Here is a 15,394-nt window from a genome sequence, read left to right as displayed (position 1 = left end):
TTTCTTCATTTTGTTTTATTTTATCTAGATATTGGTTAATTCTTTGTTCATATAGCCATTGTACATTTGTGTCATTCAATAGTCTAGTTTTATAAACAAATGTTTTAATTTTTCTTTCTGTTCTTGTTACTTGTAGCCATTTAGGTGGTAATCTTAATTTTATTTTAACAAGGAAGTGGTCACTGCTTATTTCATATCCTCTGTAAACTCTAACATCTAGTGAAAATTTTGATGTCTTTTCATTTAGTATAAAGTAATCTAATATTGATTTCCATCCTCTTGCTGCCCAAGTATATTTATGTATGTCTTTATGTTTATAGAAGGAATTCATTATTTTTAGGTTATTATAAACTACAAAGTCAATTAATTTTTTACCATTCCTGTTTAGAGTATGTTCTCCATGTATTTCTATATTATTATTAAGTTTTGTGTTTCCAATTCTTGCATTTAAGTCTCCTGCTAAAATTATGTAATCATTTTTATTTATTTATTATATATGTTTTGTAGCTGATTATAAAAAGCAATATTATCCTGTTCTCTTCCTTCTTCTGGGACATATAAACCAATTATTGTTAAATGGCCTCTATCTATTTTTATTCTAGCTTCTATTATTCTTTAATTCTATAATTTATAATGTTTTAACTATTTTGAAAGGGAGTTATGAATCCAAATCATGACTCCTGCTTGTGTTCTTTGGTCTCGACTCCACTGTATATCACATTAAAATTTTCGGTTTCCATAGTTCCTTTTAATTTCTTTTTTGTTTAAGTGATTACTGCTATTTTAAAATTTCTTTCATTTAATAATTGGTCGAATTCTATTTCTTTATATGCTATTCCTGTTACATTCCAGTTTGCTATGTGTAATATATACATCTGTATATGCAGAAAGTTTTTTACTTTGGGTATATATTATGTTAAATATACCAAGCAATTTTATAAGCTAGGGTTTTAATCCTTTTTCCCAAGTAAGCAAACAGACAAAAGTATGTCAAGCGGCTGCACGTAGTGCAACACTAGGCAACTCGTGGTAAAATTGGAGTAAGCTCTGATCACTTTCCTTAGAATTTACCCCTAATGCAAAGCACATTTCCTTGCGGAGATGTATGATGCTATGCATTAAGGTAATGGTAATAATCAAATTAAGGTATCAAATTAAGGTAATATCATGCGATCTGCTTTGCATTAAGGGAAAATTCTAAGGAAAGTGATCAGAGCTTACTCCACCTTTACAACGAGTTGCCTAGTGTTGCACTACGTGCAGCCGCAAACTTGACGTACTTTTGTCTTTTTGCTTACTTGGGAAAAAGGATTAAAAACCAAGTTTATATAAAATTACTTGGTATCTTTAACATATATATAATTATTTTGTTGTAATAATTCTCCTTGAATATTTATTACCGATAACTTTATTAAAATGATATAACATATTTAATTTTATATTATCCTAGCAAAGGTATTGTCATTGCTTCGCGTTCTTAATAGATTTTTCTAAGATAAACAAATGATTTAAAATCAGACGGTTTTCTGTTTTTTTGATATATATTTTTTTTCTGATTTTATTTCTCAAAGTTTGTCGGACTATGCTAGAGAGTAGATGTATCCCCGAACCTTGAATGCTGCCACAACTGTAAGTTCTCGAATTTTTTTGAAGAATATCATGCGTTGCCAACTGAAAGCAATAGTTGCATTTTTCAGTCGTTTAGATACTCGTGTGATAGCAGGTTTTAGCGAATGAGATGTAATGGGGGATAAGAGGGAGTTTAACTCTTTTAGAGCAATACATGTCTCGAATCTCCTCGTTTTTCCGTTCAAAGGCCCCAAAACGAGTGAATAAGAATTCCATTTGTTTAATTATTACCTTTTAATGTCCATCATAATTCGTATAGGAAAGTACTTTTAAAATTACTTTTAATCGCATGTTTCACATTCAGCAATTTTTCGACTTTAAGTATTTTAAAATAAATGTTAACTTACTACATATCGACTTTTTTGTAATGCGATATCGTTCTGAAAATAATTGTCCTCACATTACAGAAAGTCATCTTTTATAGCTCTTCATACTCTTTTCAAAGCGGGGCATCTTTAAGGATAACTATGATGTAATTATGGTGTAATCTTTAAAATCTTTCGATTTTAAGGACTGAGAGAGAGAGAGAGAGAGAGAGAGAGAGAGAGAGAGAGAGAGAGAGAGAGAGAGAGAGAGAGAGAGAGAGAGAGAGAGAGAGAGAGAATAGATTTATTAACAGGTCTTATAGAACGACTAAATCCACTTAACCTGAATGGGCATAGAGGGTGTATTATGCGCCCTGGAGTAAGGTTAAAATCTGTTCCCTCCAATCATTCGTTGGAATATATAAATAATAATAAAAAAGTTCCCTTTCCGACCCTCCGTAATCTCAATCGATACCAATTACTAAGGCTAGTAGAGGTAGGGCAACTTGAATGCTAAAGACTTGAGTTCAGATTCTCGTGTGGGACGCGAAGAACTTTTATAACAGTTTTGCGATTTAAAATGAATTCGACGTACTTACATGGGTGCAGAAGAATTGATGTTTGTGGAAATCTGGTTTTTTCCTCAAAAAAAAAAAAAGTTACAGACATTATACAATGGCCTCCTAATCTTAGTTACTTTGGCAATAAAACTTCTACCTCACACTTTGTATTGTAGTTGGAGTCTAGCACTGAAACTACAAGTCACTGCTAGTCCTTGTTGGATGCGGCCTTATGAGTTAGAGGATTTAATTTTTTCCTACCCACAATATTTCTGTTTTGTTCTGTTTTTTCAATTACAAATACAATTAGTGCTTAATTACTGGTGTGTGTGTAGTCTTCAGAGATGGCAGAGTGATGGAGACTGTTCCACAGAACAAAAGTAGGTGGAACGAATGAGAGGAAGAAAAGGTTGTTTAGCAGATGAACAGTAAAGGGAGGTCTACCAGGGACTGGCCGCAATCCGTCCAGACATCACTCTGTTCCCTAAGGACCACTCCGTGAGAAATGCTTCACCACCATCGAATTTTTCTTCTGGAATGATCCGACTTATGTAAACACATCAAATACATGGAGATTATATTGAAGTTCTGTAAATGTATTTTGTTAAATGTTTGGTTTAACAGCAGCTGTATACAGGGCCGACTCTAGGCTTAGGGCCTAGGGGTACAATGGCTTTGCGGTGCCAGCATCGTAAAAAAAAAAGTAATAGTATTAAAGAAGACGTACCATCTATGCTTCGAAGCATAGGTGGTACGACCAGTGCCCCCCCCCCCCCAATGCTCTATACGCACTTTTTTTGGCAATAACTATAAACTGCTTTTAACAACAAAGAATTTTATGATGCCTGTCTTGTCTTACAATGCTTTGATAAAACTGGCTTAGGGTAGCCACATACCCTAGAGCTGAATAATGTACAGAACTCTTGATATGACCAAGTTAAAAAAAAAACACTTTGCGTCATAGCATAAACCAGAGAATTGTTCATGTCCAAGATGAATATATAGCATTTTATTTGACCTTATATGATATATCAAGAAAAGTATTATTTGCACCAATACTCCGAACACATATTATTGTGTTATATCCACACAACTTGATAGACGGTTGCACAGTGGGTTAAGGTTACCACTTTGTTTTGTGACACCTCACTCCACAGTTTTTTTTTTTTTTTTTACAACTCTATACAGTCCCCCCCTTTTCTTTTTTCTTCCTTTCTTTTTCTTTTTTTTTAGCATACATTTTCTACACATAACGACATTATAGAACCTTATATAAACTACGTTTGAATTAAACTGACGACTATAATTTCTCTTTGTTCATTAGCTACTTGAACGGTTATTATTATTTCAGGAATTGTATCTATTGATGAAAAATCTTGTGAAATATCACCTCAGATAAATATTTAGAAGCACTTTATAATAACAACGACACTGGAATAAACTTTTGACGGCTTCTTTTTACACTACAATTTATATATGATAATGCATCAGTAAAAAAAAAAAAATTAAAGCAATATAAGTCGACTACAAAACTGAAGCATAATTTTACTTGCAAATAGCAGTGAAATTCTCCACTCCCCTAGCCCGAAGGATTCTTTATTTGTACATTATTAAAGCCTTGTATAGTATCGCCATCTAGTGTCAGGTATTTTGACAATGTAAGAAAATCAAATAACGTCTAATTTAATATCTTAAAAATAAATGAAATGTATTTACATATATTTATATATAACTGACTAAATCTTATAAATAAATGGCACCTTATATAAGTCTTTGAGTAAGAAAGCATGAACATATTATCAACTTCATTTATATTATAGCTTCCTGTATTAAAGAAGAGATTTTACAAGGACGCCTCTACCCACGTGGTTGCTAGGGAACAAAAACATCGAGAGCTTGGAATGTCGTAAATATTCAATTCCAAATACCTTCAGAGAGTACAAAAACATTTTTGTTATCTTAAGCGAGGATAAAAATAGTATGTAAATATTTTAGGTAGCTAAAATAATTTTTTACTGCATTTCTTGGCATTTGTATGACTCAGTGAATGATGTCGTCAAGCTACGTCACTGCAACCATTGCCTTTGAACACGCCGCTGGTATTTCATTCATTGCTGTACACGGTGGTGGTGGTGGTGGCAGTCAACGTTCAGTGGCCTTTGTTACTAGCTGTTTTTAGTTGTTCAGAAGTGATTATCTGTCGATTTGTTCCTTAAATTTCGTGATAAGACAGAGACAGAGCAGCACTACCATTACATTGAGGTAAATAACTTCCATGGGTATATTAAGCCTTCACGATTGTTTATAAAGCCGTAAGAAGGGAGACTTAAAAGACGAGAATGAATGGGCCAGCCACTTGCTGACTTAGAATTGCATCCTGTGTGTATGTGTGTGTGTGTGTGTGTGTAGCTGACCGGAAGTTATTGTGAAGACATCGGTAAAGTTACCACGTCTCTTATTTTGATATTTCGAAGCTGTTAAGTCGTTTAGAGAGGGGAGAAAATGGAATGACAGTGGCATTTTCGTTTGCAAATAATTTAATTAGCAGTTGTAACTGCTTTCAGCTCTAAATTCCAAACATGTCATCATAAGAAGTATTAATGCTCATATTACGTTAATTTTAGTCATGAGCTATACTGTCATTAATTATCAAACTGTTTCAGTACAGTGCATATCTATATTTCATAGATTCACATATAAAAACGTAGGGCTAGTGTAAGCAGTAAGAATTTTTTTTTCCTTCTTTTTTTATGTAAATTTAATCGATCTGTAATCCAGTTTCTAGCCATTCTTGTAAGTAAATAAATATTCGAAAGCAGTGATTTTGCAAAGAAAGTTATAAATTAAACGATAAAAATGCAATGTACTGACATTGAAATATTTACATGTATTTATAATTTCGCCGTTTTTTGTGATATATTTCTTACGCTATATTCGTTGTCAATATGGCATCCAAGTTATTATTATTGTCTTCGATTTCTGCTTGTGCTTACTGGTGATTTATTGTTCTCTGTGTAGTTCAGTGAACCAACATTTCATTTTGCAAAACTGCCATGGCTCTGTTTGTGCGTATTTCACTGGGAGTGTTTTCAAACTATTCATATACACCAATTTTAGACAAATGCTTATTTTTTATAGTTGTTATTAGTTATGTCATATTCCACAAAAATTGAATGAGCAATGAATTTCATAATGGTATTTGTAGTGCTATATCATGAGGGTGAATTATATATAATATTCTTTTCTCTCTTCTTTGTATGTGAATATGTACATACAAACACACACAAGAGGGCAAATTAACCTTATAGTATGCTTTTATTATTCAGTGATAAAATTTTATTTGTAATTTTTTTTATTACATCGCCATAGTCTAATGGTTTTGATTATTGCTTGTTGAAGTGTATATTTGAATAATAAAATGCAATTTAGCGTTAATGGGATGCGATGATGATTTGTATATCACTGTTTATAGCTGTGATTTTATTATTCAAACTTTTAATGGCGTCACAACTTTTTGTTAATGCTTTACACAGAACTCACAGTTTCTATATTATAGTAACTAGCCCTTATTAATAAAGTTATGCTTGTATATATCCGCTTTAAGTAGACATAATAAGTATTATTTGCGCTTCCTGCTGCAAGCCATTCCCGTTTATGCTCTTTTCTCTGAGCCTAAACCCTCGAGGTGTTACTGGTCCGTGCTTCGCGTCTGTCCCGACCTTCTGGTTTTTAAGCCCTACGTGGTCCACATTCCTCAGTGATGGCGGTAGGTGTAAGAGACAAGACTTACCCGGAGGACGTGAACTCTTACTTTTCCCTAATCTGATAGGGAAAAACGACCCATTCTTGGAAAATGTGCAAACCCACCCCTCGTTGCTATATAGAAGCGATTCCTTGTAGAGAAAGGGCTTGTGATGTTGGAAGGGGCTCCATCAGGGGTACGCTAGCACGGACGAAAGGGGGGGGGGAGGCGTTGAAAGGGGTTTGTGACCAACATTTTCTTTGATGTCAGAAGAGAGAGAGAGAGGAGAGGGCAGCGACTTTTAAACATTTTCTTCAGCTGTACCAATTAACGAAAAATATAAACACTGTTATGAAATTCAGTGGTGGAATGTAAATACTGTATGTAAAAAATACGGTAAAATGCTATAAAACATGGAATCTGTAATCAGATGTATTTCTGTAATAATTACAAATACGCACATAACATTTATTAACAGTTTGCATATATTATTATTATTATTATTATTATTATTATTATTATTACCACCCCAAGACCTCATGGAGTCAAAGACTCATCTGGGAGGTCCTTTTATCACACACATAGCTCATCATACCGTGTTTTAAACACATTCAAACTCCTTGCAGACACCACATTCTCAGGCAAGGCATTCCAATCATTCACGACTCTGCACGAAAAAAACCCGCCTCTCACTCAAATACAAATTTTTTTCTAGTTTAATTTGTACTTGAAAGCGGCCAAAACTTGGCACGTACAATAGAATAAAAGTATATAGCTGATTTTGTGTAGCTGAACTTAAGATTATGTGCAGAACACGTTTCCAGGTTAAATGCATCGATTATACAGTATATATACAGTATATACAGTATATACAGAGAACACATATACAGTATACTGTATATGTGTTCTCTTAAAGACCTAAATGACGGTTCTTAGATGCATATCTTTTATCGTTTGATTTGTTTTAGTAGTTGCCATTGACGAGAGCGACATCTCTTCTGCGAAAATATTGTTGAGTGAAACATGGATAATATTATTTATAATATATATAATAAGAAGGCAGTTATGTGGTATTCATAACCAAATGAGTTTTTAATGCGCAGTTAATTCGTTAAACTCAGTTATTTTTCTGTATGATAGTGGAAAGTCTAAAGTAACGAGGAAATAAATGGCTTTATAGGGAAGGACATTCAATACTTAATTGAAATATTGACAATTAGAAGTTTTTATAAACAAAAAATTGCAGAGAATTCCGTAACCAACTTTAAAAGACCAATAATTCTCGAAATCAAACTGCAAGGCATTTCCGTTATGTTGCACGAAAAGCCGACCTGAATGAGTCCTAAGGCTCCATGGTGTCATATAATAATCATCTATTTTAGGAATTACTTCTTACTCGTTTTAATTAAGGTATAGTAGCAAGACATATGTATAATGCAGAAATGAAGTGCCAGTGTGAAATTTCTATATTATGGTGGCCATTACGGTTGTCGATCTTATTGGCCCATAGCTTTTAACTCTCTGTCCTACTGGGTTCGAATCCTATTGTGGCATGGATGTTTATGAATGTTTTGCTAGGTGGCAGATGAATTTTGAGGCCACCACCTTTTTGATTGCGTGCATGAAGTGGTTTGATAAAAGCACTGCACAATATTTGCTCTCAAGAGCTGGATTTACGGATTATCTAATTCATCATTTTACCGTACTAATGCGCTATATATTCGCTGGTGAGGTTGCCATAAGGAAGGTGAAATTCCCTTCCATTAAAACATTTTATTTGAGGTAAAGTTATGATTTTTTTTGGACAAAATATATTTGTCCCATCTGCTTAATAATTCAGAGATAGCTTAATCACTAAAATGGTATAACAAGATTTAATGATATGATATCATGTAAAAAAAAGTAGATTAAGTAGCATAACCTCAATACTTGTTAATCATTTTTTCCTATTTAATTACCTTTTATTATATTTAATCTCTTCCCGAAATGTAACTTAAGCTGCGGTATTAAAAACCCTAAGAAAATTAACATACTACGATTAAATCCCATGTTTCTTTTTACTGACAAGTTTCTTATTTTTTCTTTAAATATATACGTATATCATACATAATATAAGTAAATCAACGTCATTCTTTTGTGTTAAATATATCTTAATATTTTCTGTAACACTAATAGAAAAATGCTCATCAGCCCATGTCTTCGCGCTTGTTTATGTCGCTGGTTCAAAAGTTGTCACACATTTCTCATTAAAAATCATTGTTGTTGAATAATGTATTAGATATTAAGAAATCAGCACCATTTTAAAGTTATTATTAATAATAACATTCCCAAAAACTGTTCTGGAAGAATTCTTTTTCTCTAATGTATATCTGTTTCCTCTTAAGCCTAATGTCGGAAGTCTATAAATGAAACATATCACACAGAAAGGTTTGTTTTATTATTATGAACTCGTGTACCTTTATAAAACTATTTCAAGGGTAGAAACATCATAAATCTTTACACTTTTATTCCGAATTGAGTAAAAGCTCATTTGAAATCTCTTATATGATTATTCTTGTTCTTATATTTGAAATGGAAAAATTTTCGGTTTCTCACCTTTCCTTTGCTAATTAGTGTGTTCTCCGTTCATGCTGATTGTAGCTATTCACGGAAGATAACTAAAGGTTATTAACGTTAATGTTAGATGAAGGAAAATACTATTAGTACTGTTGTCAAGAGTGATAATGGTTGACGGAAAATATGGAATCGTTTTTGTCATCTTGTCAGATGAACTAGTGAGAAAAAACAAATTAGCAGGAAGAAAGAATAATTACTGATCATGGGCCGGTGATACAAAATATTCCCGTGGTAATACAGTCAAAGCATGACATCATTCATTAGCTATTCCCCACGGGAAAAACTGTTCTTTTGTCTCGAGGCAGGAAAGCTGTTACGACCGTATCTAAGAAAGGGATGTTGATATTTGGCTTTAGGCATTCAGCATTCTCTGGAACTTCCGATATTATCTGACGTTTCAAATGGCGTATGGACATTCCTTTATAACTTACAGAAACATTATTAAAGAAAAATTCGCGGTTTTAAGGACAAAGAAGCAAAACACGTGCGTTTCTGATTGAAGATTCGGTTTGTTCGTAAGAGGAATAGACATTCATTGATCCACCAATGAATGAACAAAAGAAAAACGGCGTGAAGCATATTTTAGAATAAACAAAAACTACACAAAATCTTCGAATTGAAAACTGTGGAAAAATAATACTTTAATGAATTTTTGAACAATTAAAACATAAACTAATCAAATTAATTTATTATTTAGATTATTCCCCATAATATACTTATAATGATTTCTTATGTGCATTAGCGACTTTAATACGCTTAAACTGGTAAAAATGTTCGTACTCGGTCAATCAACTTCTCCCCTCTCCCCAAGAAAAAAATAAGTTATGGATCCCTGAATCAGAACTGAAATAATTTGAAGTATTATTATAATCGAAGATCTGGCAACATGAATTTTATAATTACCCTGAATTTACTTCATAATTGCAAACGTACTTTATTGAATATGCATATTTTATTTTATTTTAGCATAAAATAAAATGCTATAAAGATTGATCCGCCATCCTCATTTTTACTTTAGGTTGCTTCCCCCCCCCTCATACGTAATCAATTTGTTCTATGCCTAATACATACCCAAGCCTAAGAGCAAACCAGCCAGAGAATATACATACGCATTTATTATTATTATTATTATTATTATTATTATCATCAATGTCATTATGATGAGGACTCATCGTGGGAGAGAGGACACTTTACTCCAGGCAACCATCCATCTCAAATTCTACTAAACCTCCTATCGCACAACGCTATCTACCAATTAACAAGTAAAAATAGGTTTGCGGCCTCCTGCTGCTTGTGGAGTGTTCATATAATAATAACAATAATAATAATAATTTTCATATGCAATTGTATTCGTTGAAATATCGGTGTTGTTATATTTATAGGGAGGAAGCGAAAAAATTCGAATAACATTTTTGAGATATTGTTTATTGAACAAGTATTTTTCGAAATTTTTAAAATTTCGATACATGGCACGTTCGTTTTTATTTGTTTTTTTTTTAAATGTTTATAGTATACTGTATTATGTTTTATTGCAGTGTTTATTATACTATTTATACTTTTGTTTATGCTATTTATTACAGTGTTTTATAGTATATTACTGTTGATTTTCGTGTTTTTGTGGTATTTGGTATGTTTCCTATATTATACTTGTTGAGATATCGCAGCATTAATTAGATGGTGCCGTAAAATGACACAATAAAAAAAAAACGCACAAGAACAATAGAGTAGCAACAAAAACGCTAACCTGAATACTGATGTTGAGAACAAGAATGCTTACCCCTCTGAACTGAACAGAACAGTACTGATACAAAGGAGGATATTGGAAATGAAATGAATTAACTTTCAAAATCCCAAGACTGAAACAAATTATCAGACAGTCGATGCGAAAATTAGGGGGCTGGAAGGTCTAGAAGCGTTGAGAGAAGCATATGAAGGACATCAAAGATAAGCATCAAACTGAGAGACAACAAAGCACTGAAGCATGTAAGATATTATTAAGTAACGATAATCAGAGAAGTAAAGCAGAATAAAAAAGGAGGATATAATATGGTATGGTGATACACTTATAAAACATGTCATTGATGGCCGTATTACTACGTCGAGATTTTCTGGAACGAAAATTAAAAATATACCGAATGCAGTTATTGAAACAGAAAAGAAAGGTAAGAGATGGTAGTTTCGTAGGTACAAGCGATTTAATAACGTTAATACAGTACGAGAGAAGATGTGATAAGATTGCTGGAAGAATGGGGGGGGGGCTGGAGAGAGAGGGAGAGAAATCGTTAGTCCTTTATCAACATATGATATGATATGATATTACTGAATTAAAAGAAGAGCTCTGATGGTAAACGATTCGATACACAGGCTGTGTAGAAGGAATGGTTGCGAGTTTTAGATATGTGGAGTAAGCCTGAGGGAAGAATGGATTTATATAACTGGGATGGACTTTCACTTGAATGCATTTGGTATCAGGCGTCTGGAGAAATTTATTGATATAAGTAATATGGAGACTCAGGGAAACCAAATCATGATGGAAAGAATGGTGAGCATCTGTGCTCCAGAGCGACAAAGTTATGCAACTGTGTTAATGATATTAATATGCATAATTATAGAATTGATTATGATGAAAGGATGATTTAAGTGTTTCTCCGATTTGGACTTATTAAGTATGTGCAAGGATATCTGCATAAGTGAGACATTAGATACTAATAGAGATCTAGTTTGTCCAACTGGATCATACAGACTACAGAGGTGAGTATACAAAAATGCCTGGCGGTAATTGTTTGCACACCAATGCTAGGAGTATCAGGAACAAAGAAGTAGAGTTTGTTGCCTTGTTGAATATGTTCTGGCCTCAGATTACAGGCATTTGTGAGACCTTGCTTGGCCTCAGATTACAGGCAGGTATTCTAACTGGATCGAGTGTAAAGGATACGGTATTTTTAAGGACAGATAAGATAGGAGAAGAGGAAGGGGAGTACTGCTAATGGTCTGAAGAGTTGATGATTTGGATGATCCAGTTAGGATAGAAAGTTATGGGCGATATTGGCAACAATTTTCATGTAGCTGTGAGTTTGAAGCCATCTGTTAAGAGATGAAGTCCAACAAAAGCAAATACATGGTGCGGTGTTGCCACAGATTAAGTGGATCAGCTGCTGATGACAATGAAATGCATAGACAAATCAGCTTGATGGATGCTAAAAACAACTAATCATCATAGGTGACTTTAATTATGGGAACAGTGATTGGGTAGCAGTGAAATCGCATGAAAATAATGAAGCCGAATTTATTGAGCTGTTGCGAGCAACTTCCTCAAGCAGCATGTGATAGAAGAAACTCGAGGTCAAAGAATGTTATAACTGATTATAGTCTCAGAGGGAGAGCTTTAGTTTAAGGTGTGACTGTTCTGCCTCCGGTTAGTGGCAATGATCACGCTGTATTGACCTGGAAACTATATGGATGTTTCATTCAGAAAAAGTTACAAGGTGAACTACAAAGCAGGAGGAAAATTATGACCAACTGAGGAGAATACTAGGTTCGGTCTTGCAGTATTGTTTTTTTGGATAAGAAAGATATCGTCAGTGCAGAAGGAAACATTCAAAAATCTTTAAATGATTCAGTATCGGAATGTGTCCTAAGAGTTCGAAGAATAAATAGGATAGGAGTGAAATTAGATGTGAAGTCATATTAAGGAAGAGATTCTCAAGAAAAAGATAATGCGAATGTCGAGTGCATCGGGATGAAGTTAGTTATGAAAATTATAAGGTGCAGGCCATGAAACATTATACGTATAGTATGAAAACTGGTTCTGCGAGGAAACCCCAAAAAATTCTCGCGTTATGTTGTAAGTAAAAGAAAGAATGAATGTGAAGATGAATAACTACTGAATGCAGATGGTAGATGCAGAAGATATTGCCCAACTAATGAGTGTCCATTTGCTATCAATCTGATGGATGCAATATGGAACTCAATGCCATCTCTACACCGGATGAAGAAATGCAGTTGTATGAAGAAGATATACTAGAGCTGCTGTATAAACTGAATAAAACTTCGGCAACAGGGACTGTTGGATATCAGCGCGGATGCTAAATGAGTGTTCAGCTAAATTGGCTGTGCCATTGATCGGGCTGTATAATTTGTATCAGCACAGGGAAGATTCCATTGGAGTGGAAAAAATATGATATGTAGACTTATCGGCATCTCTGGAATGATGGTGAAATCTAGAAAAGTGTTAAGAGATCTTATATATGAAACTGGATTGTCAGAAAATCTATTCTTTGCAATGGATACCATGGGTCTACAAAGAGAAGGTAATGTTTGAATAACTTGCTCACATTTCAACAATATTACGGTTGAGTTAGACAAGTGAAATTGAAACACCATGATACTTTTGGAGTTTGCTAAGACCTTTGATAGAATGCAGCCTGGAAGATTGTTGCATAAGAGGATAGTTGAATGACATATCAAAAATTGGTGTATTGGGGAAGGTGAGTTTGCAGCATTGAAGATTATCAGTATTATATCCCAGTAATCAGTCCTTCGTTATTGTTACTCGGTCTTGGCATTAATGATAAAAGGATTTGATAGCAGACATCCAGTTGTTTGCTGAATGTGCAAGTTAGGCTAATGAGAAATAGATTGACATTTGCAGAGGCTGAAACTGTGGGCATCTGAACATGCTCAGTTCAATATTAGTAAATATAATAGTATGTACTTTGGTGCGATGAGATATGCAATGGCGTATGTATGGAATTATGCTAAAATAAACTAATCAGGACAGAAATGTTGGAGTTAGGAAGTTAAAGTTCAAGGATAAACCATATGGCAAACATTGCAAATACAACTCATTACATATTTGCAATGTTGAAACGAACATTGACATATAACTTTAAGGAAGTCGTTTTTCCAGTTTACAAGGGCTTGATGCGATCTTGCCTAGATTATTATGTGCAGATCTAGTCTCCTGGTTCTGAGGTGATGCAGATACATTGGATTGGGTGTAAACAGGATAGTGTAATGGTATTGGGATTGTGGCATGTAGATTATGAGGACAGACATACAAGAATTGAGAATTTGTGGAATCCAGAAATGAGAAAGGCATTTTATAATAGAGACTTTCAAACTACTGGAAAGGTAATATTGGATATCAGTAATTGGAAGTTTTAATTCTATGGAGTGCGAGAAGGAGACACCATGTAAGTTGAGAATGAATACACTAAAGAAAGAGGCGGAAACTAGATTTTTATCTCAGAGCGTTGTTGCGTGATTGGAAAGGCTTGCCTTGAGATGCGAGGAAGCGCAGGTAATGCGAATGAATTCAACAAAAGGTACGACTCAGATGTGAGTGATATGCGGCCTTCCTCGATGAGTTACTGACTTTCTACATCTATGGTAATAATAATCGATCAGTACATATTTTGCTGGACCATGCATAAACAAGGTGACCACGTGCTTTGTTTCTCAACATTTTTCCATTGTTCATCGAAATGCTTATTGGGAAAAAGAGTGTTTATAATTTCTTTATCATATCTTTGCCAGCTTGGTTGGCAGAATGGTTAGCATTTCCTGTCTTCATCCAACATGCTGCTGGTTCGAATATACGCTTGTGCATAGATGTTTGTGATTGTCGTTAGGTGGGTGATGAATCTCGTGTATATATATATATATATATATATATATATATATATATATATATATATATATATATATATATATATATATATATATATATATATATATATATATATATATATATATAATTATTGAAAATAATAATAATAATAATAATAATAAAACAGTCCATCTATGGTACTGATATACTTTAGGTTTATACAAAAGCCTTCAGTGGATGGGAGCCACGTAAAATATGGCAAAGGTATCTTTTATCGTTAATATCCGACAGTAGGCGACATGTAATAAGTGATATGCGTTAACAGCATATTGAAGTGAAAGGTGGCTTGCGAATTATGGTTCTATATTCACGAGACTTTTCCACCACGAATAATTTTTACGATGACTCAAACTTTACTTAACATTAGTATTTATTTTTCTTATTTGACGCCGGAGTCTCTATTCTAAACCGCAGTTTTTTTTTTGTTGTTTGTTTGTTTTTGTTTTTTTCATGCTCGGTAAACTCCGAGCGACTTTCGCTTCTTCTAAAAATGGTGTCTTAATTTAAGATTTAAGAAACGTAAATAATACCTGTCAATATGCATATACATACGTAATTCAAGTGTTCCCATTTATCCTTTGCGAATTAGGCTCGATGCCTGTCACAGCCAAGTAATGGCTTTTTTGAAACCTGATTAATACTCTTAATCCTGTCTATTGTCATAGTTTACATGTGTTCTTCTGGACGGTTTAGCTGTTTAGCAGAATAAGAAACCTGAGTTTCCAGGATGGAAACTCTGCAACCATTCTGAGACTGTCTGACACCTTCAGTTGAAAAGTCCTGATAAAGGGATGAAGGGTCTTTTCTTCTAGGCAGGATTCGAACCCAGGTCTTTCCAATAAAAAGGCATCGTGGAAACCTACTGAGCTAT

The 15,394-nt window shown here is 33.9% G+C and overlaps 1 protein-coding gene across 2 annotated transcripts in view; it reads left to right on the top strand.

The window, feature by feature from the left end:
- The window catches only part of LOC150093607 (cyclin-dependent kinase 4-like), a 358,246-nt gene that overhangs the window by 56,333 nt on the left and 286,519 nt on the right, over window positions 1–15,394 (top strand). The window contains exon 1 of one of the 2 annotated variants that reach the window (XM_090412876.1): window positions 4,630–4,756. The exons of the other annotated variant lie outside the window; for it this stretch is intronic. The gene's annotated coding sequence lies outside the window, so the exon portion shown is untranslated. Of the gene's footprint in view, window positions 1–4,629; window positions 4,757–15,394 lie in introns of those variants that run through there. 2 annotated transcript variants of the gene reach the window in all.

Source organism: Typopeltis vanoorti, chromosome 23, assembly GCF_054136105.1.
Source record: "Typopeltis vanoorti isolate ZY-2024b chromosome 23, IOZ_Tvanoo_1.0, whole genome shotgun sequence".
In the NCBI taxonomy this organism is placed as follows: Eukaryota; Metazoa; Arthropoda; class Arachnida; order Uropygi; family Thelyphonidae; genus Typopeltis; species Typopeltis vanoorti.
Note: the sequence above shows the minus strand (reverse complement) of the source record. Positions and strands in the feature narration are given on the sequence as shown.